The 22816-nt window shown below is 41.6% G+C and overlaps 1 protein-coding gene across 2 annotated transcripts in view; it reads right to left on the bottom strand.

The window, feature by feature from the left end:
• Positions 1-21134, bottom strand: part of HAPLN1 (hyaluronan and proteoglycan link protein 1) — a 64498-nt gene extending 43364 nt beyond the window's left edge. The window contains exons 1-2 of one of the 2 annotated variants that reach the window (XM_083703322.1): positions 20914-21083; positions 20475-20761 (exon numbers count right to left, since the gene is read on the bottom strand). The gene's annotated coding sequence lies outside the window, so the exon portion shown is untranslated. Of the gene's footprint in view, positions 1-20474; positions 20762-20913 lie in introns of both variants that reach the window. The other variant, XM_083703323.1, reaches the window with a different exon arrangement.
• Positions 21135-22816: the final 1682 nt, after the last annotated feature.

Raw genomic sequence — 22816 nt, 5'->3', positions numbered from 1 at the left:
AGCATGATTGCTGAGAGGAGTCTTACCACTGCATATTACATCTCATAGAAACATATGATTGTAGAGTTGGAAGGGACCATGAGGGTCATCTAGTCCAACCCCTGCAATTCAGGAATCTTTTTCCCAAAGTGGGAAACCCTGAAATTAAGAGTCTCATGCTCTACCAATTGAACTCCACCCAACAATCTGCATGGCCTTGCCAATTTGCTACTGGGCCAGGTTCAAGGTTTTACTATTAGCATAAAACATCCCACAATACCTTGGGAGCAGCTTGTTTGAAATATCACCTTGCCCCACAAGTTCTTTGATCAGTGTGAAACTTACACATCTAGAAGTGCCATATTATGTCCATTCTGTATCTGTTAGGAGTCCATCTCTCAGTGTGACAGCACTTAAGTCTTGGAAGGCCTACTCTACTATTAGGCAGGAACCCTAGCTACCATCTTAAACGTAAAGGGACCCCTGACCATTAGGCCCAGTTGTGGACGACTCTGGGGTTGTGACGCTCATCTCACTTTACTGGCCGAGGGAGCCGGCGTACAGCTTCCGGGTCATGTCACCAGCATGAATAAGCCGCTTCTAGCAAACCAGAGCAGTGCATGGAAATGTCGTTTACCTTCCTGCCAGAACGATACTTATTTATCTACTTGCACTTTGACGTGCCTTCAACTGCTAGGTTGGCAGGAGCAGGGACCGAGCAACGGGAGCTCACCCCGTCACGGGGATTCGAACCGCCAACCTTCTGATCAGCAAGCCCTAGGCTCTGTGGTTTAACCCACAGCGCCACCTGCATCCCACTATCATCTTAAAGGTAAAGGTAAAGGGACCCCTGACCATTAGGTCCAGTTGTGGCTGACTCTGGGGTTGCAGCACTCATCTCGCTTTACTGGCCGGTGTCCAGCTTAAAAACATTTATTTATTTTTTTAGGAAGTCTACCCAGACACATAATTTAGTTATGAATTGTGGGTTTTTCTTTCAAAAAAATTGCTCCTTTTATTTGTATATTATTGATAATTATTTAATATTGTTTTATGTGTACCTCTCAGAGATTGTTTGATTAAGAAGTTTATATAATTCTCTAAGCATATGTATATACTGTACACTCATACTCTATTGTTTATGGACAAGTTAAAAAGCACCAGTAACAATATAAATCCTTGGAGGACTCCACTTCTTACATCCGTCTATTATGAGAACAGTCCAGTTGATTCTTGTCCTCGCCTTTCTGTTTAACTAAGTTATCAACCAGTATCCATCCTATTCTCCCATGATGACTGCTACATTTACTTCAGCATATTTGGTTATCGTAGGTGCCCAGGTTCTGCCCATGCAATCAAGGCCTCTTGAAGGAAGGGCTGGAACCCAGTGGTAGAGCATCTTCTTTGCAAGCAGAAAGCCTCAGGTTCATTCACTCTAGGGCTCAGATAGACTCCTGCCTCAAACCCCACAGAGCTGTTGCCAGTCATTGTACAAAGAAATGAGCTAGATGAACCAACACTCTGACTTGGTATAAAGCAACTTCCCATAAAAAGGTAAAGGACCCCTGACAGTTAAGTCCAGTCACGAACGACTCTGGGATTGCGACGCTCATCTGGCTTTACTGGCCGAGGGAGCCGACATTTGTCCGCAAGCAGTTTTTCCGGGTCATATGGCCAGCATGACTAAGCCGCTTCTGGCGAAACCAGAGCAGCGCACGGAAACACCGTTTACCTTCCCACCAGAATGGTACCTGTTTATCTACTTGCACTTTGACGTGCTTTCAAACTGCTAGGTTGGCAGGAGCTGGGGCTGAACAACGGGAGCTCACGCCATCATGGGGATTCGAACCACCATCCTTCCAATCAGCAAGCCCAAGGCTCAGTGGTTTACACCACAGCGCCACCTGCATCCCACAATTTGCCATAATATGTATTATTATTTTTTGTTGTTATTTGCATTTTTATATACATTTTTATATGCATTTTTACACATGTGTAAATCACATTTATCACACCTTAGAAAGGTATAATAGACATTCCAGGAGAAAGAGAGATAAGCAAGCCAACCTCTGTATTCAGTATCCTGGAACAGCCAAGTGACCAACAGATAGTGCTGATCTGGTTTCTGTTCCTGCACCTTCACAATTAATGTTCCTTAACATTAACAAGTTCCTTTCTTCAGCACTGCCTGCCATATTGTCTTTGCTGGAGGCCATCATATCTCTACCTTCAGATAGAGTGATGATAGTTAATTGGCCCCACTGAAACCCTTCTTTCCCATTTTCATTCCTGCTCATCACATTTGCTTTCTTTAGCCAAAGCTCAGGCATCAAACACCGCATGATGAGAAAAGCTGGTGTGATTCACTGAACCACCTGTTTCTTTTTCTACTTGCCTTGATGGTAATGTTTCACAGTCTTTAGTACTGTATTGTTCTTTCTCCAAACTTTTTTTTGCTGGGAGGCTAGGTATTTCTTCTGCTTTTTCTCCAGCAGTGAAATACTGTAGCAGAATCTAATTTATTAGTATATTCCACACATCTATGCTTTCTTCTAGATAATATGATGTATCTTCTACACTTTCATTTTGCTTTAACCTTGCTTGTTGTATACATTGTAGCAATGTGGTTTTAGGAGATTAGCACAAAATGATAAAAACTAGCTCACCCAGGTGTGTCCCAAATGTAAATAGGAGATTAGGCTCTGCAAGTTTTCACTATATGGGATGCAGAGAATGATCTGCACTAGACAAGAGCTATAGCATATTGCTATCTAACCTTGAGCAAAATTGTCAGAAAAGGAATGCTGGAGACTGCAGTGCAGCTCTGCACCATTCTTTATGAATGGTTATGCCTAAGGATACAATGTGTGTGCATTAATTTACAGGACAAATGGCTACCAATATTGCTGAGGATCACAAGAACAGCCACTCTTTCCAAATGGGAAAATCCTCACCCATATGACCTGCACACAAATGCTTTAATTTCCACCCTTCAATCAAGTGATCCAGAAATGGCAAATTGCAGACACATTTGTTTCAAGGAAAGAGATTTCAACCCTAATTCACCCCTGCTAACGTGTCTATTTATATCTCTTAAAGGAAATTTTATTGAGAAAAATTATGTTGACACAGAGGGAGATGTGTTTCTTTCCATCACAGAAACACATTTCCAGCTTACAGACCTTATTTAACAGCTCTATTGTAGGGTTACCTTTATGTTTCTAAGAATGGTGTGTGTTTTTGTGCCAGAAAGATATTTTTGAAATCCCTCCTTATTATTAACTAATTTTTTGCTATTTCTTTAGTCTGGCAGCAATCCAGAGTAACTATCTCTAGCTTGGGGTAGCCAATGTGCTGCCACCCACATGTTGCTTGATATAATATACTGCACTCTAATAGTCTGTATAGCCAGGAAAATAATTTTCTCCATTGAGACGAATTCTGCCAGCAACTTGGTCAGTTGAGAAGAACTGCACCAATGGCATAGACCAGGGGGAGTCAGCTTGCCCCCCCATCTATCATTAGACTAGAGCTTTCATCATCCCTGACCACTAGCCATATTGGCTGAGGCTGATGGGAGCTGGAATCCAACAGCATTTGGAAAGCACCATATTGGCTACCTCTGGTCCAGCTGATTTCCATTATTATTATTATTATTATTATTATTATTATTATTATTATTATTACTACTACTACTACTACTACTACTACTACTACAAGAGTTCTCTGTGTGGCTCACAGTGCAAACAACAATTAACAAACGTTAACAACAAGCAAACAAGAAAACTGCAACAAATTAATTCAAAAACTGAAACAAAAATGAAGCAGAACTCAATTTAAAATGGAAAGGCCTAGATAGACATGGCTTATTTAAAGGTCTGAATAGAAAAGTCACTTGGTGCTCAAAAGGCCACAAAGATGATGCTGGTCTAACCTCTGTGGGAAGGCTGTTCCACAACCCAGGACCCCTCTCCCCAATGGTTACCCACCTCATTTCATTTTGTGGGTGCACACAGAGCATGACCTTTGAAGTGGTTCTTAAGTTTCTGGTAGGTACATATTTCAGGAAGGTCCTTAGTTAAGAAATGCTTCAAACATCACTCATTTTCTAACTTGAAAATTCCTCCATCTGGGGAAGTCCACGCCAACAGATTGTAATGCGTGATGACTGCACACCACATCAATGGATGAACACATTCACTCTTTCCCCTTGCTTTTTTTGTCAGCCATAGGACAGTTGAAGTGCATTAAGATTATAGTGAGGTTGAAGTACAGGGTGTGGACAAGACTAAGGAATGGATGATTTTTCTGAATGCTTCCTCTACAGATAATGGAGGGAATCACCCAAAGAAATAGATGCATTGTCAGATGTAATCACTTGGTATAAAGATTTTGTGTGGTTTTTTCACACACAGATGCTTGCCATGTTGGAAAAATGTAGCATCCATGGTGCCTCCAGATATGGATAATTTAGCAGCACCCAATCAATGCTGTTCTGATTTAAGCTGGAAGTGGAATAGCAACTCTGTTTCCAGACTTCCAATACTCTCTAGCCAAATGGGAAGTTCCCCATTCCCCAGCTCCAAATGGGCTAAATCTTGCAAACTGCATACATAGTCGTGTATGTGTGTGCACGTGCATGTGTGCGTGCACACACTCTCCCTCTGTTAGCTACCTGCAGATTCAAGCCTCTGCAACCTGGGGAGGGAGGGAGAAGGGACACAAATCTGGAGTCTTTAAGTCAGTCCTGGGGGTTTGCCAACAGCATCCCCACAGCTGACTTCCTGTGGGTACATTGCACAACACAGGTGAAACATTTACATAACAAGAGTCCTGCTGGATCAGACCAACGGTCCATCTAGACTAGCATTCTGTTTCTCACAGTTTCAACCAGATACCCATGAGAAACCTAAAAGAGGACCCTCAGCACCAAAGCATGCTCCCACTCATTATCTTAAACCGGGCTGTATTCCCAGAAATGTTACCACAAAAGGGAGATCAGCCCAGACTGAACTTCTTTTGGGACCTGTGGTAACTCTTCTGCAAGCACAGTATAAAATATGTCCACATGGAATATTCATCTTCCTTAAGATTTATTCCCAAAATAAATGTGGATTGCATTACAATGGAAAGCTCAATGATTCAACTGACTTACAGTGCAGCTGACTTACTCAGAAGTAAATTTTACTAGTACCACAAAGCTTACTCACAGGAAAACAGGTAGAGAACTGTAGCCTTAACTGCCTTTTAAACTGCAACTGTGAGCAGCAATCACATAGATGATAGATAGATAGATGATAGAGATAGATATAGATAGATGATAGATGATAGATGATAGATAGATAGATAGATGATAGATATAGATAGATGATAGATAAATAGATAGATAGATAATAGATATTATGCCTTATTTTAGAAATTCAAAGCAGCTAACAAAATTGATGGGTTGGGTCCAGACAAGTTAGCCATGACTAAATTAAGTGCAGTGGATTTCAGTGAGTCTACTCCAAGTATGATTAAGGGGACAATCCAAATTCTGGATGCCAACTGGTGGGGCTTTATGGAGCAGCAGGACAATAGCCACAGCTGCAGCGCTGCTGCACATAACAGCTGGAGTCGAAGGCAAGGGGTGCAAAACCATTGCCACACTACTTTGGAGCCAGTACAGCAATCGGTACCAGACAGGATGCAATACTGTCATGTGACAGAAGTGGGATCAGCTCGTTTTCAATAGATTTTATGCCAGCCTTCAATGGCAGAGCTGGGTGCAGGAACATCTGTGCCTAGGTCAAACTCCTCACCCAACCCAGGAGAAGATGGACTGGATTACTATGGATCTCACCCAATAAAAATTAAATGAAGGAAGAATTATATTGCAGAAAAAAATAAAACATTGCAAATAAATGGCAGCAACAATTAACTAACAAAATACGAATTCTAACAAAGTAATACAATTACCTTTTATTAAATACTTTGCTATTGGAAGAAATTAGGAGCTAATATATTCCACATACATGCTGTTTGTATTATAACATCCCTTTTACTGCAATAGTGGAAGAGTGGCTATCCTGATTCCCATGCTAGACTGGCATATATTTAGGTGATTGCCTTGGTCACTGTTGCTCTGAGCATTTGATTATTTTTTTTTAAAAATGCATACCTGCAATTTTGAAATGGCAGCTGCAGATTCCTTGGAGGTGAAGCCTCCTTCTAACTATTTGCTGGTATCGCAAATTCACCTCTAAGAATCCTTAATCCCTGTGGCTGAGGGTTAGGAGACAGAAAAAGAATTGTATTTGGAATATCGCTACCTTTGCCTGATAAGAAATTCTGCCAAAATTCCTGCTAGTATTAAATTGAAATCTGTATTTTAAGGATATCATGACCATTCTAGTCCTTAACTTATCTATTTCATGCAGCTGTATCTTTGACTTATTCCTGTGTCATCTATATTTCAGGAAGAATAAAGAAGTTGCTTTTCCCAGAAGCATTCGAAATGGGCTCATTCAAATAATTATTCTGAGCTCTGCAGCCATGCCAAGTAGTCAAGCATATTTACAGTCACTTTGAAGTTAAAGATTATCACCAGCTGCCCTTGTAAGTAGGGATGCTGCTTCACAGAGGGACAACACTGGAGGCTGAAGCCAAAACCCACCAATCAGAAGCTGCTGACAAAACTACATGTGCCCAGTGCATATATTTCACTGACAATAAGCTGTGGTGTTTTAGATCTACTTCATTCTTGCACTTAGAAAGATACTGATCCACCCCCTGCCCCTTCATCAGTGGACAGGCTTCTTTCTTGCAAATATGGGAGGAGTCAAGTTAGTATTTCACTTTGCCCAGTTATTTGGAGCTGAGGGAAGGTGCTGTGCTTTCGGAGCAAGGGTGATGCTTCCTCTAGGTCTTTCACTTGCAGCACTGGCAGTATCAGCATGGATTGAGGACATCGTTAGTCTGCACCTTTATGGAATTGTGAACTTCTTGGAGCTTACATCTGATAATGACAGGTTCCCCTCATCCTGTCAGTTCTAATTCAGTTCTGGCAAGGAATCAGCACATTAAACTGGGTCAACCAACAATGGTCATAGCTTGGACTCTTGCTCTGCCCTTTGAATACCTCTTCAGATAAAACAGCACCACCTAAATAGGTCATTCTACCTATTGGAAATAAGCCTCCGATGATTAGATCAGTATTACCTGATTTGAAATGAAGTGATGTGTTTCACACAAGACAGCATTTCTGCAAGGGCTAGAATACTTTCCCCCCTGATAGTGAGAGACTATTGTCTATCTTTTATTCAAGTGACATTATCTCCTAATTTCCTCTAGGCAACCTTTGGTTGTTGACAGCAATCCATTTTGAAGGACTGTAAACTCTTGATTTTTATCAGTCTGTTTCCTAAAATGCAGAATATTATAACAATGACTGTTTGGATAACATGAATAATAGGATCACTTAAATTAATGGGTAAAACCTAGAGCTAGGAAGCAACCCTAAGAGAACATTAATGATTGCTAGATGTCAGGAATTTTGTCACTAATGTTGCCAATATTGTTGAGTCAGAGGTGTATCCTGGGTTGATACTGACTACAGCAAGGGTGGCTAAACTGTGGCACTCCATATGTTGTTGGACTACAATTTCCATCATCCCTGACTACTGACCAGGCTGACTGGGCACCTCCAACAACTAGTTTGCTACTCTTGAACTCAGGGGCATCTTACCCATAGAGGCTAGTGGCATGGGGTGCCAGGGTGCCAAGTTCTGGAGGGCACCAGGGAAGAGGCGGAGGCTGGAAGCAGTGCCTCCCAGCAGCAGCTCGCTGCCCTCGCCTGGCTCTGCCATGCAGTGCTGAAGCAGCGCCGCGCCTGGAGCCTCTGTCTGCTGTGGCCACTGCGGCACGAAGTGGCCAGCTGAGTCGGGAGGCGCCACGTCCAGCCTCCACCTCTTCCCCACCAGAGGAGCCGCCCTCCAACCACTGCCCACCTCCTCCAGCCCTTCTGGCAGTGCCGTCCTCCCTAAAAAAAGGTGGACAACTCTGGGAAATGGGGGGCAGGGCGCCGGAGGGAGCTTTGCACCACGGCGCCAGATATGCTTAAGACAATCCTGCTTGAACCAGAGAATACTGAAATGTTATTAATCAAATTCCATCCCAAATTAACAATCCTGTGTACCACAGATCATTACACCCTGCTCCAGAGATAGTTAATGCCATTGCACTAATTAGCGGTGAAGTGCAATTAACCTAAACTCGCCAAATGCAATGGGCCTCAAGCGCAACTATCTTTTCATTGGGAATATCATGTTTTGATACTGGAGAAGCAATATTCTCCCCATTTTCTGTGATGCAGCTTAAATTTTAACTTACCCTGCTATGACAACAGATAGCAGGAAGGAGATTTTGATTATGGTGTGTATTTCCTCCTTGTCTTCTAGTATTGATTGCAACCTCAAATTTACTGCTTCACCTTGCAGGCAGTGTGAGGTTGAGAGGGATTATTAGCCTGCATATGCTATTAACTGTGTGACTCTAGGGCAACTAATTTGAGTTCATTAGACTCTATGTTGGAATGAACCTTCAAAGACATAAGATATTACTGTTGAAAATGTTCTGTTTTGAATGTGAAAAACAAAATCTCAGTTCTTAGCGAGCAGAATCTATGGTTAGGAATCGTCTTACTCTGTTTATCAGTGGAAACAAATCACGCAAATAAGCAAGTACACTGGCATAAACATTGCTAAAACCAGGTTCGAAGGAACACATTGCCAGAAATAACTGCTGAAGGGAGTTTATGAGGGGAGGATCCTGAGTTAGCAAACATACTAACATAAGTCAAAGAAATAACTGATGTGTCACAAACATCATTTACAAGAAAGTCAGAACAAATATATAATTGAAAATGGAGCTTGAAATGCCATCAGTTCATAACAAAACCTCAAGTCAAAGCTTTATTTAGACCAAGGTACTTTGAAGATGATTTATGCATTTCATGCAAACATATTTTTGCAGCTTGAAGTAAACACAGGTTGACTTTTTCCACTGGATAAACACCATAAACTATTCCATGGCATAAGCATAAATTTATGATGAATTGTTTTGTGAATGGTTCAAGCATCAAGATCATGAAATGCCGCATCCTAAAAGTCTTCAAAAATAAGGTGAAACCGGAATGTGGTTAAACATGTGCAAATCTTGAAGGAGCTCAGTTTGTTGACTCTCATTACTCTCTATTTCCATTTTGAACCAGACTATGCACACATTCACCCAAATGCTGTGTTTGTCTGACTGTGTCTGATCTGCACAGTCTACGAGAAACACTCACATAAATCATGAGATCCTGTAGTCCAGGCCAGAGGTAGCCATTGTAGTGCTTTCCAGAGGTTGTTGGGACACCAGAATGGCCAGTGGTCAGGGGTTATGGAAGATGGAGTCCAACTATATCTGGAGGGGACCAAGTTGGTTACCCCTAGAGCACAGGTGCAGTATCTTTCAATGGACCAAAGGAAAAACAAATTTTCCTGATTATACAAATGCAATGATGTATTGAGGATTTAATTATCTTACTTGTTCTGTCTTGCACATTTATAATCCACCTCACAGCTAAAAGCTAATGATGCAGTGTACAGCATGACTAAATGAGGTAAAATGCAAATGATACATACTCAATAAACTAAAAACAGTAAGATCATTTCTGTAATTGTACAGTTAAAATTCCATAAAATGACTGTTAGGTTTCTGTGACTTAAGTAAAATTAACACTGTGCCCTAATTTTCTGGGAATTCTGAAATTTTTGTTTTCTGAAAAGCTCAGCTGGTGTTTTCAAGCAGAAATGACACTGTCAACTTTTATTGTATCATGCAATAAAAGAGCATGCCACTGGGTGGAAGCACAATGTACACTATTATATATAAATTAATAATGCAGAATTAACCAGAACATGCAGTTTGAATTCACCAATAATGATCATATCCCCATTCAGTTATTGCTTCTGATTTGCTACATTCATAATTTTGGATGAATATTATACTATTTTTAATTCAGCTAATAATGCCAAAAGTTTTTTTTGTTATTGTTAGGTACTTATATGTTCCTCATAACAAGGGTATGGTAGTCATAATAAGGATATGATAGTCAAATATTTTAAAACATGGAGAAAGAAAATAAAGACTGTTTTTTTCCAAAATGTTCATGGATTTTTACTAGATGGTTTATTCTTCTAGCTCTTGTGTATGCTACAATTCCAAATAACCCCAAGCATAATGTTAAGTCACAATCACAAAAATGTTTTGTGAGTTGGATAAATAGCCCAGGATAGAAGAGTCTCTCAAGACTGAGACATAAATTTCCAGCACCAATATTTTTCTTTATACCCAAGTAATCTTAGGAGAAGGGTAAATTGCTCAAATAGGGGGGGGGGGAATGTACAGCCCTTGAGAAAGGCTTTGGCTACTGGACCCACACATGACTGTTCCATTATAAGCAATGATGTTGAGGCACATGAAGTTCCTCTTAACATTATGCCCACCGATCAGGGGACGAGCAGGCGAGTCAAAAGGTGTCACTGAGTGCTGTGGGGATCCTTTCTAGTACGTGCAAGTGTGAGCTATGCATGATAGCATGATTTCCCTACAATCCACCCTATATTCCTTTGAAAACAACTTCTTTTTCATTTTTAACCAAACTTTGGGTCCGCCAACCCAATGAATTTACCACTATCCCTTCAACACTGTAAAATCCATTCACATCATAATGCCTTTCTCACGCTTCTCTAATATGTTGATCAAATTCTGAAAAGCACATTTGTGTTTCTCTTCCAGGAATAGCTGTACAAAATCTGACACCATGTTTTGCATCATTTATTCATGGGACTAGTGTTTAAATGAATAGGTTTGCATTGTGATGTGAGCTTTTCGGAAATGAGCTTTAAAACAGTCACAGTTGGTACCAGCCTCTAGCCATGCAAACAATGAGGTACCAGTTGCGAATCAATGGGAATCTATGGCCAGTATGCAAAGAACCATAAGTCAGCAATAGTGTACAGGCTAAAACAATAGGCTCTCAATCGGGAAGAACAGCAAAAACAACCTCCATTTTCTGAATGGTTTGTTTTCAGATAAAACCATTATGCATTCTGTACAAGCATATAGCTACATATGCATATGGATGTGTATGTGTATGTCTGTATATAATATAATGGACATAAAGAGATAGCATTAATCAGAAACCTGAATTTGGCAAGGAGGATATATTTGTTAATATCATGCTTTGATATCAAAGTAGTAGAGCATGCAAAAGCTCTTAGGTTCAGATTTCCAGATAGGGATGTAACTGACTTCTGCTTGAGCATGGAAGACAAGACAATACTAAGCTAGATGGAAAATTGGTTTAGCTCAGAATAAAGTGCCTTCCTGTGTTCTCATGAGACACTGTAAATCCTTAAAATTCTCTAGTACTACAAGCCTTGTATAATTTGTTCCATATTGAACTCCTTAGATATTATTGTTATGATATAAATAAACTAGTGATTATGATTATATTCTGCCACATGGCCTCCACTTTATGGTTGTGAAATACAGACCATTCTAATGTGAAGCACTGTGAATTGCCATTGCATTCTCACTTTAGCCTCTCCACCTGCTCTCTCTGTGGCATGCAACACTCAAAAAAGAATCTCCATAGTGACACACACTATATAGCTACCATGTAGTGGCTTCCCATATGGTGCTTGTAACTCATTGGTCTGACTTGTATCAAGCAGTGACTCTATATTAAGTGTTTGGATAAATATATCTCATCTGAGGCTTCATACCTGAAGTGGCAAAATATGACCAAGGGAAGCCAATATGCCCAAGCTTTTGCTGCACACCACACATCACCATGTTAATGGTGTAGAAGAACACCTGCCAATCCTATATTCGTGCTAAGAACATAGGAAAAGCCCTGCATCCTGTTCCCAAAGTGGCCTGTGCAAAGCCCACTAGCAGGCCAGGCAACCTGACAGCACTCTCCCTGCTTGTGCTCTCCAGCAACTCATGCTACTAAATCTCTGTCCCTCCCCTAATCTAGCATTTGTTTCTTTTGCTACTCAACAATCTGCTATGCACACATTTTATCTACCTTGTCTCCACTGTCATTCTGTTAGCCTTTAAAATAATTAAAAGATTTTGTTAATGGAATGCTGTGGCAAGATAATAGTCCCTTGCTACTAGATAAAATGTCAATTTGACATTTATTTTCTAAGCAGGAGGCAAGGATCTGGTAACAGTCTCCTGAGCTATTAATTTTGTTTCTGTTAAAGATCTCTTGTCTCCACCCATGAACTATGAAATCATATATATATATTGGCCCCATTATCTGCTTGCATTTTATGAAGCACAGTTGCATTTTGCAAATTTCACCTTTCTCATGAGAAAGGAAAGCTCTTGCTTACTTCAGCCATTAGCTCATACCTCATACCAGCAGCTTATTAAAGTAATATTTCACATAGCTCTGGGTTTTAAAAAAGTTTTCCAAACACTCAGAATTGTCTTCAGACGGATTGTTCCTACTGCATCTTTTACATGTTTGATTTTAGTGCAATCAGTAATGTTCAGGATTTCCTCTGTTGTATTAATGAAAGGAAAGCTACCTGTTCTGAAGCCGAGTAAAGGGGGCAAGGAATCTTTTCACATAGTGGCAGTGTTGCTGTTTCCTTTATCTCCCCATCCCATGTGACCAAAATCCAAATTAAACTTGTGATGCTTTGTATTTTGCAAGTATTGCTGAATCTTAGTATTGAAAAAGAGCTTCACAGACCACCTAACCCTGTCCCTATAGAATGGTAGAATATTTTATATATAAAACAATAATCCATACTATAAATAAGAAGGGAGTCATAAAGTGCCTACATTAAGAAACTACAGTGGTACCTCGGGTTACAGATGTTTCAGGTTACATATGCTTCAGGTTACAGACTCCACTAACCCAGAAATAGTACCTCAGGTTAAGAACTTTGCTTCAGGATGAGAACACAAATCACACGGCAGCAGTGGGAGGCCCCATTAGCTAAAGTGGTACCTCAGGTTAAGAACAGTTTCAGGTTAAGAATGGACCTCCAGAATGAATTAAGTTCTTAACCCGAGGTACCACTGTACTTGCCTTGCACCCCTGTATGGCTTCTAACCAACAGGAGGATCCTTCATAGCTTCTTTCTAGCATTTCCTGCTCTCCAAAACCTCCATTTGTTGCTATAGCCTGTGAAGACTGTTTACTAGGTGGGATTCAGTTGAAGATGAAGTAGACTTCAGGGGTAGTCCGAGAACTGCAGAAACTCCCCCCCTCAAGTTGTGTCTTCCCCCAACTGCACAGGCATTTAGGTGAGCGCTAAAGACCTTCTTCTTCAATGCTGCCTTTTTTTGAGTCATAATTAACTAAGGTGCTACAGAGCAGCTTTGTAATTATTCCTGTATGCTTGCTAATGTGGCTGTTAAATCTTTTTATCTTGCCCTGCTCCCGTGTGAACGTCGTTTTGTTGTAGCTCTAAAAAGCAACTAAAATACTTTAAATACATGGATAGATGTATAGATAATTGCATAACTTCTAACCTATGAGCTGGAGAAAGCCTTTTAGGCCATGTAATGTCCAACCCTTTCTGGATGCGGGAAATCTGGAGCTTCTGCATTCCCAACCCATGGCTGCTGAAACTCTGCTTGAAAAAGTCTCCATTGAGGAAGAGCTTAACAACCCTCTAGGTGTTTGGTTCCATTATCAAATTTCTCTTCCTGGGTAACTGAAGTGTGTTAGATCTAGTTCTGCTTTCTGCAGCAGCAAAGAACAAATCTTTGCCCTCTACCACGAAATAGACAGTCAGGGTTCTCTTCTCCTAGCTACAGTTCCTTCAACATCTCCTCATGGAGATTCTTTTCCATATCACTGGCCAACTTCATTCTCCGCTCTGATTCTGTTCCAATTTGCCTGTATCAAATTGGGCTGTTCATAAATTAAGAGGGGCGAGTCTAGAAGATTATGCCCATTATAAAAACCAGAATTTGGCCTGGTTTGTAGCCACGTTTACCACGTCAGGAAACGAAAGGGGAGAGGAAATATAACATAGAATGCAAGTTGACAGAATGAAGACAATAGGAGCAAAATCAGAGAAGGAGGAGAGAAGAAAAAGAGGTGACAATGATTGGAAAGAGTGGGATAAACTTGGGAAATGCTATAAAGGTGGTTAAGCCTTTTGTCTGCAAAGTTTGAAAGGGGAACACAATTATTTTTGACAGGTGTTGCTTTCATTTTTGCGATGAATTTTGAAAGCATTATTGGCATTAGCTCTGATCGTTGGCATTTTTTATATGAATGTCTAAAACTTGATTCAGATAGAGACATTGCTGCTATTACTGTATGTGTGGTGTGACTTAAACCCTTGGAATTAGCAACCGAACAATAAATGCCCTGCTTCGTTAAACTAATGTTATTATTAGTGGAAATAACTGTAATTTCTTGAGGAAATAAATCCAGCCAGGAACTGTTAATTACTTGTTAAGAGTTCATTTATATGCTGGGTTGGCTACAGAAGTGTGGAATTTTTTTTTTGAGAAAAACGTTTTTTTTAAGGTAGTAAAATCCTGTCAGATCCACTAGGTGGCACATGATGACCATGGTTAATACATTATACTGCCACAAAACCTCCCATTCATGTCATAAATAAAGACCAGCATTATTAATTTATACCATTGCATCCACTCTGCCCCCAATATTTGTTTAGCCAGCTGTTTCCTCTAATCCTGCTTAAGCACCATTGACTAAAATTCAAAATACATTTGGGGTGGGGTTCCCCCCCAAAAGAACATTTTGTTACCTACAAATTACAAGCTGCCTTTTCAAGCACATGCCTGCATGTAGCAGTTGCAAGCTGTGAAGCCAGAATGTCTAACAATTCCTTAGTAGAAACACAAAAGGTTTGTGAGCTGAAAATGATTCAGTTAAACACCTTACAAAATTGAAAAGGATTTTAAACATATATTTTGACAGACAATATTTCTGATTTTCAAATGTCAAATAAATAAAAAGTGAATCTACTTTCAGTGTTTTAAGGCATTTTAATTGTCACTTGAGCAGAAAGGCAAATATTATTGCAGATGCTTTTAATTCTTCCTATGTCTTGCAAGCCAACTCTGAACAATCTTCAGGTCTTTGATCCTAGTGATACATACAGGAAGAAAGCTTCACTGAACTGTTGGGCAGCGGGGAGAAGACAATCTGGAAGCTATGTTGCGCAAGTGGATTTCCACTGCACAAGTGAGTGGACATCACTGAATGCCCCCCCAATGGATTTTTGGCGCAACGTATTCCATCATTATTTTCATCAGAGCTTATTTTCATCATAGAGAATTCAGGACCAAAACTTTAAAAGGCACAATAGCATGAACAACAAAAGGTTTGTGTGCCATTTTTCTCCTTTTACAATTGTACTCTTAAGTAGAGCTTGTTCCAAGTACTGACTACTCAGTCTTGCGACTTAGAAATGAGCTACATTATTGGTATGTTTAGAAGGCTATAGAATAAGTTGCCAGTCAAGGTAGGACTCAAAACGTAACCCATGTAACAGAGTAGTCAGTCTAGAAGCAGAATATTGTCTATACAGCAGAATCTTTCAGGGTACAGAACAGGATGCAGAAAATTTGAAACAAGTCATCTTAGGGCAAAATGTGTATTTCCACCTGCCTGCCTCCCCATTAAAGCAGGGGCAGCCCCCACATTAATGGGGAGACATGCGGGTGCAAATCTACCTTTTGCCCTAGTGGACATTTCCCCCTTTAAATGCAGGGTTTTCCAAATCCACAGAAAGCCTGAAATGGACACAATAGAAAACCCTGCATTTAAATGGGGGCGGGGAGACGAGGTCTGGTGCAACACTGGGATGGGGAGAAGATGATGTGGATGCTCCAACATTAATGAAAAAAGAGTCAGGAAGGTAAAAATACACATTTAGCTCTGGTGTGGACAAACCATCAGACTGTGAACTTTGGATATGGGGAGGGGCAAGCCCAGATTCCACATACTGCTTTTATTGCCCATACACCCCTTTCCCCTGGTGTTCCATCTCCTTCAGCCACCATCCTCCACCACATACTTCCTAGATATTGGTTGTAATAATAGCATTTGTAGTTTAGATATACTCTTTTAGTGTTAAGAAGTTGGTAATCTGATGACAGGTCATGTGGACGAGAAGTGTGGAACAAGCGCAGTTCTCCCACTGGTGGCTATAGGTTTGGGGGTTGTTGGGTTTTTTTAACCTTTTCACAGCAGACAAGAGGTAAGCAAGCACATGCATGCATTTTCGTTCTTCTGAACAAGAAGTATTTTCCTACACACTGGAAAACCGATGACATGTACAATAATTCTGGTCTATACACTTGTGCATAGATACCCAGTTATGATTTTCTGATAAGCATTTATGAATCATTGCACTGGAAAAATTAACACATGGTGTGGTTTTCAGAGTCACAAAAGGCCAATGCCAGAAGCTGTCAAGTTTTGGCAAGAGTCCAGAGACTCATTAAAGAGTTTGGGGGCCCACAAACTCGCTTACAAGGTTTTCCTCCCCAGCAGCTAAGCAGAAAAGTCATCTTCATGTGTTCCCTACACATTGAAGACTATTTAGAATGCAGAATTACTGTTTGGAGCATTGCTGGAATGAGGTGCCTCCCTCCCCATGATCTACAACACAGCCCTAATATATCCAAGCAACTGCTGCTCTTCCTCATGTTCCTCTTGGTGCATTTGAGGAACCTACAGTACTTCAAGGAAAAGGAAGGAGTGGTTCTTTTTTCTTGCCTCTTTTTTACTGTTTTGATTACTCTTTTCCCCTCCAAGCACTCCCCCACCTACCCAGTTTTTTGCGTATTCCCTCTGTCAGGTGATGATGTGGTTGGATAGGACAGGAGTGATGTTCACCAGCACAGGTGTGGTCTGTGGTCTCCTAGTGTGAATTTAGGTTGGGGTTGGTTATGACTAACATTGGGAAGTGTGACTAATGCTGTGGCGACACCCTGTTAGAGAAATGTTAAATGAGAAACAGAACAGGCAACTCTGCATCACCTTTGCACACACTGAGGATGAGGAATGGTTGGCAAAGCCAATAGGCTGACTGTTAAGTTTTTGTACCCCTGATGGGCCCACCAAATGAAATTCAGCTTTAACTCTTTCCTGGTCAGGCCCTGCTATAACAGAAAGTGAGACTAAGCCTATGAGCATCATGTCACAACATAGAGGATTTTGGGGCAGTTTCATACTTCTCTCACATGCCATTTTATAACCATGGCTCAGCTTTCTAACCCACCCAATAAAGAGTGCTTCCATGAAGTGTCCTTAAAATGCTAGTGTTGGTCCAATCACTTATAAGCTCAAATTCCACTAAACTATGGCTTACTATTAGATTTCTGCTTTATGGGCCAAGTTCTGTCTACACTAATTAGTATTCTTTACAGTATTTGTCACCCTAAGTTTGAGTACCATTGAACTGATTCTATTAGAATAGGACACTATTCTTTACATTACTTATCTTCTCATGAACTTCTGGTTCTTCTTTTTACCATTTTAAAATCTTCTTTCCTGAATCAGAATATAGATACAGTGGGGCTAAATTGCTACTTTACAACAACAAGGTCTCCCCCCCCCCCCGACCCACTTTTTAAAAAACTTCATATTCAATGTAAACTTTTTGGGCATTAAGGCTAATTAGAAAGACAATCCTCTTGGCACCTATGTGCCACACAGAGCAGATGTTTCTTCATTGCACCACTGAAGGTTTTAGAACTTGTTTCTTTGAAGGAGGCATTTCTTCAATACTGAATTTGAGCTTGTTGTTTTATTTTGCAAGGCTTGTCAGTTTAAGAGTATGCATTGCAGTTTAATAGTTCTTGCTCACTGAACTGAAGCGAGCTGGGCCATCAGATGCTGGCTGAATATCAGCCTCCACTAACAACACAAAGCTGATCCCCGCTAACATCTTAAGCTTATTTCCTCATCACCTGGATATGGATCATTGCTAAGATAAATGGGGTGGGGGGAATCCAGGGAATTTTACTTTGCGTCCTGCTTCAGCACTTTTGGAAATAAATGTGCTGGAATAGAAACCCCACCTACTATTCAAACATTGGACGAGTTCCACTCTCTAATTCTGCCTTCCTAGTCTCCCACCCCAGCTCAGTACAGCAAAACTAAGAGTCAGTGCGACTTGGAGAGTAACACCCACTTACCTTCATGCTTAGAATTAAGCACTTTCAAAATGTGCTGGTTTCAATGGAAGAGTTGGTCAAATTCTTGAAACTAGTGCAACTGTAAAAAGACACTTAACTTTGCTGAAATGTGCCCTTTTTGTGCTGTTCGGCACTACTGAAGGAGTTTCGAGAATGCACAAGAAAAAAATGTAATGCATTTGCAAATCTGAAAGTGCTAAATATATTGAGCTAAAGAGATCTCATGCATCTAGACCTGGCTTAAATTTTACTCCATTTTAATAGCTTATTGTCTCAGCCTGTAACTTTCTTAATATGCAAAAAAACCCTGACTTTTGAGAATATAGTTATTTGAATGGCACAATAATACCAACCAATTCCTTCATCCTCTGGGAATGTGCATTACAAGGCACATTGCATCACATCATATATAATTTGTCCAGAGCAGAATAACTGAAGCTCTCATTTTGCTACCACCTTCTTGCTTTTTACTCTCACTAAAAGTGTTTGCAAATTGAAAATATTAAACTCACTATTATTAACTTTTCCATTAAGCTCTTATCACAGAGTGTAACATATGTGTTTCATTTCATGTAATTCTTTTTTTTTTTCAAGTGACGTTTAGAATTCGGGAAAACTATGTTGGGATTTATTTGATCTTTATAACAACCCATTGAAACTATATACATGCCTTTTCCACTTTGAAAAACCCAACCAACAACATATGTGGACTTTCTAGAGATTATAATCATACATACATTAATCTCATTTACACATTGCTTGCTGTATAACACACTACTGATTCCAAGACCTGCATCTACCCAACTCTTGCAAAACTGTCAGTTTTGGAATGTGTGTTTCGGATTATTATTACTATGAAAGTAAAGCAACAGCAACAAGTACTTTTTTAGGGTTCTTGAGGTAACACTGCCATGAGTCTACTACTATCATCCAATAACAGCCTTTTGATAATTTGTTTAAGTTTCGATCATAAGTAGCTCAGTGCTGGAAAAATATGCAACACATTTGGGACTAAACCATCATGCCATTTTAATGTGTTGCGGACAAATACACTGCGGAGGCTACAGTCATCCCTAAAGTGCAAGGGAGAATGGCACTTGCTAGAAGTGTAAACTTCTTCATGCCCCTTTCTTCCTTTTCGTGCACGTTCAGGAAAGGTACTTATCCATGCATCCCTTCCTTCTCCCGTGAAATGCTGCCAACTGAAGGGGGCTAACTCATCTTGGTGACAAACCAAGCCAGGGACTTCCACCCGTTGAAAGCTTTTCACTCTCAGGTGGATTGTCATGCAATATAATTTATTCACCCAGATTAATTACCTCTTGTACTGAGGTACAAGATCACCCTATCGTACTGGCATGAATGGAAATCCCCCTTACCCAGTGTGGGAAATGAAGCAGAGAGTGGTGGCTCTTCTAGACTCAGGGGTCCCAGCCAGGTGTGAAATTATGCATGTTCCTTCAGAGATGTGAAAGTTCACTAGGGTTCCTGTTTCTTTCCTTCCATTCTGCCTCCTTACATGTCCATCACTCAGTGGGCTGCCCTTGGTTCCTCTTGCTGAACCAAGATGCTCAAATTATTTTAGCCCTTGCTTTAGGAAGTTTACAATTCCTGTCGCTTCCATTGCTGTCACTGTGGTAATAAACGTGGTCAATGTGAGCAGTGGCAACGGCTAATCATATTTGACACCCCATTTTCATCTCTCAACACTACCTGAGATTCCACAGAAGGCTATCCTACGCAGGGGCATAGAACTGTGGTTGGACTCATAGAATTGTGGAGTTGGAGGGAACCCTGCGGATCATCTAGTTCAACCCCACACAAGGCTGTCATCCATCAGCCTCCAGCCAGCATGACCAATGCTCAGAGATGATAGGAGCTATAGCCCAACATCATATCCCCAGCCCTGAAATACAGGTTTGTCTAGTGGTAAAGATTTCCCCAGCACAGAACTGAGGCGAGTTGCATCTGTTTAATTCCTGCCTGCCTTTGTATCTGTTAAAAGCCAGAGGAGCTGTAAGAAGGGGCGGGCGAGATGGCAACCCCTATTCCCTGAGCGCTCCACGCTTCACACCAACGGAGAAAAGTTGGTTCCAAGTCCTCCCTCACACGAAGTTCGAGCATTCCCAGGAAAACTGGCGCCTTCAGATTATGCTCTATTGGTTGAGAGCGGCTTGACGGGACTCCCTCCCTCTCTCCCCACCTTTTCCTCTCTCTCTCTCTCTCTCTTTCTCTTTCTCTTTTTTTACCTTTCTCAAAGCTCCAAAGCGAAGATGCCTCCCCTCAAAAAAGCAAAATAAAGTCTCGCGACGTTGGTCCCTGAGCGCGGCGGGCTCTGCGGTGGCCGCTCGCCTGGCGTCGTTTCTGCGCGCGCTCTGGCTCGCGCGCGGGGAGGCTGTGAGGGCGAAAGTCCCGATCCAGGCGAGAGGAGCGCGTGAGGCGGGAGAGCGAGCGAGCGCCACTCTCGGTCGAGAAGGCACCACGTCAGACGTGAAGGACGTTCCCCAGAAAGCTCGGCGTGAGCTCCGTTCAAAACCTCAGGAGCGAAGGGGAAGAAAAGTCGAAAGCAAAACACACACACGGAGAGAGAGAGACACCCACAGAGTGTCCGGCGCAACAGCGTCTCTTCACACAGTGGCCTCTTGTCCCTTCTGCCCCCGTGTCCTGACTGACGCCCTCGCCACTTACCTCAGGGTCTCGCTAGGTGCCCTGCCCTCTTGGCTCCGCCGCTTCACAACTCCCCTCACGCCACCCGCGCCCACGCCCCGGCTTTGCCCAGCGAGTGGAACAAGTTGTCAAGAGTTTCCCTGTGTGAAGGGATCGCGGCGGGGCGAAGGACCGACACCTTCTCAGGAACACGATACTCCGTGGGCTCTGCCCTCCTCCTGACGCCCCCACCCCCTTCCCCCTCTTCTTGGGATGGTGTCTTGGAGCAGATCAAGAGCGGGGGGGAAGGAAGAGGGGAGGAGAGAAAAACGCCGAGGAAATTTTAAGAACTAACCGAATCCCCTTAGTTTACCCAGCGAGTCTCCCAGCAACTGGCCCCACACATGTAGGATTATGGGCGCGTGCGATCCCTATTTGGGGAAATCGCTGGCAAATTTTAGCCCTGAACTTTAGTGAAGTCGGTTGCATCCTTGGATCATCAAGCATGGGAACTATTCTTTGTGCTGTAGAGATCCCTGGTCAAGATCAGGAGCCTGAAATCACAAGACATGTTCCCACCACATATATTACGCTAATAATGAGCAAAGGAGGGTAACAGAACCCTGGTAATAACTAACATGAGGATTTAGTGCTGCTAGGGCGGGGGGAGCAAGTATGCATATCACCCACAGGATGAGGTCCTTGCCAAAATGCTGCCCCGTATTATGTTCCCATTTAATCTCGATTCAGCATTTCACCTATAAGTAACAACACCTGTGGGAATGGTAAACCCAGATTAAACTGGGGAAGGGAATGGTCATTTTCATAAGATTGATGCTGAGAAAAAATTGCCTCCATGAACAACATCAAATCTCCAATAATCTGTTGCATAGTAGTGACCTAAACCGAGATATGAATTAGCTAGGCTTTGCATGGCTTGCTTCCCTTTCCCCTGAACCTGGCAATTTGAGAAAAAACCTGGGCTGTGTCATCTTGACAGTGAGAGAAAAATATTGCATTTTCCGATTCACTGGCGGTGCTTGCAGATGACCTCATGGATATGGTACATGGCTCATGCCTAGTTATAAATCCAAGCTTTTGGAAATGTTCAAAAAGCAAAAAAATGTGTTTGGGATGCCTTTTTACCACCCTCACCCCATTGGGCTGTGGAAGTGAATGGGTCTTGATCCCAGCATCTGTAACACATGCCCCATCAAGGCCCAACAAAAGTGACTGAATAATAATAATAAATGTTTGGACTGTCATAGCTAAATGCAAACCCTTGCCCTCTGGAGTTCCCCTTTCTAAACTCCCACCTTCTGTTTGCTTAGGTGCCACATATCTGCTGCAATGGTGCAGCCTTGAGACATCATTTCTCTGCAGGAAAAGGCATGGCACTATGGTGGAATAAGCTATTTATAATGTGTTCTGTACTGTCTGGGTATGAATATGTGCTACTCCTGTTTGGCCACAAACATAACTGATCTTGCCAGATCCAGGAGCAATATTTTGGTCACAAACAACTAGTTTACTTGAACAAAAAGCGTTCTTTAGTAAGCTACAGGTACATATTGAGTTTGTGCTTGAAATGTCCATATATAGCTGTAGATGTAATAAGTTCTGCTGACTCACACCCCAATGCCAAACACGCTAGGAACATTCCCAAAAGGGTTAGCTGCAACTAAGTCTTGCTGAAAGTGGTACAAAGGGTCCTTGTCAGGACTAAGAGGTGTGGAGAGATAATTTCAGCAGTGAGCCTACTGTGCAAAAACATATCACATACTGAACACATGCACCATCCTCTGCAACAGAGCAAGCTAAGTGGAAACCTGTTATGCTTTCCAGGAGATGCTGATTTTGTTCAGTGATGATTGGCTAGTCTTTGAGTTGCTCAGTGTTGATTGGCTAACCTTTGTGTCATTCACAAAGTGGCACCCCCTATCGC

Source organism: Podarcis gaigeae (genome assembly GCF_964106915.1).
Source record: "Podarcis gaigeae genome assembly, chromosome: 11".
NCBI lineage: Eukaryota > Metazoa > Chordata > Lepidosauria > Squamata > Lacertidae > Podarcis > Podarcis gaigeae.
Note: the sequence above shows the minus strand (reverse complement) of the source record. Positions and strands in the feature narration are given on the sequence as shown.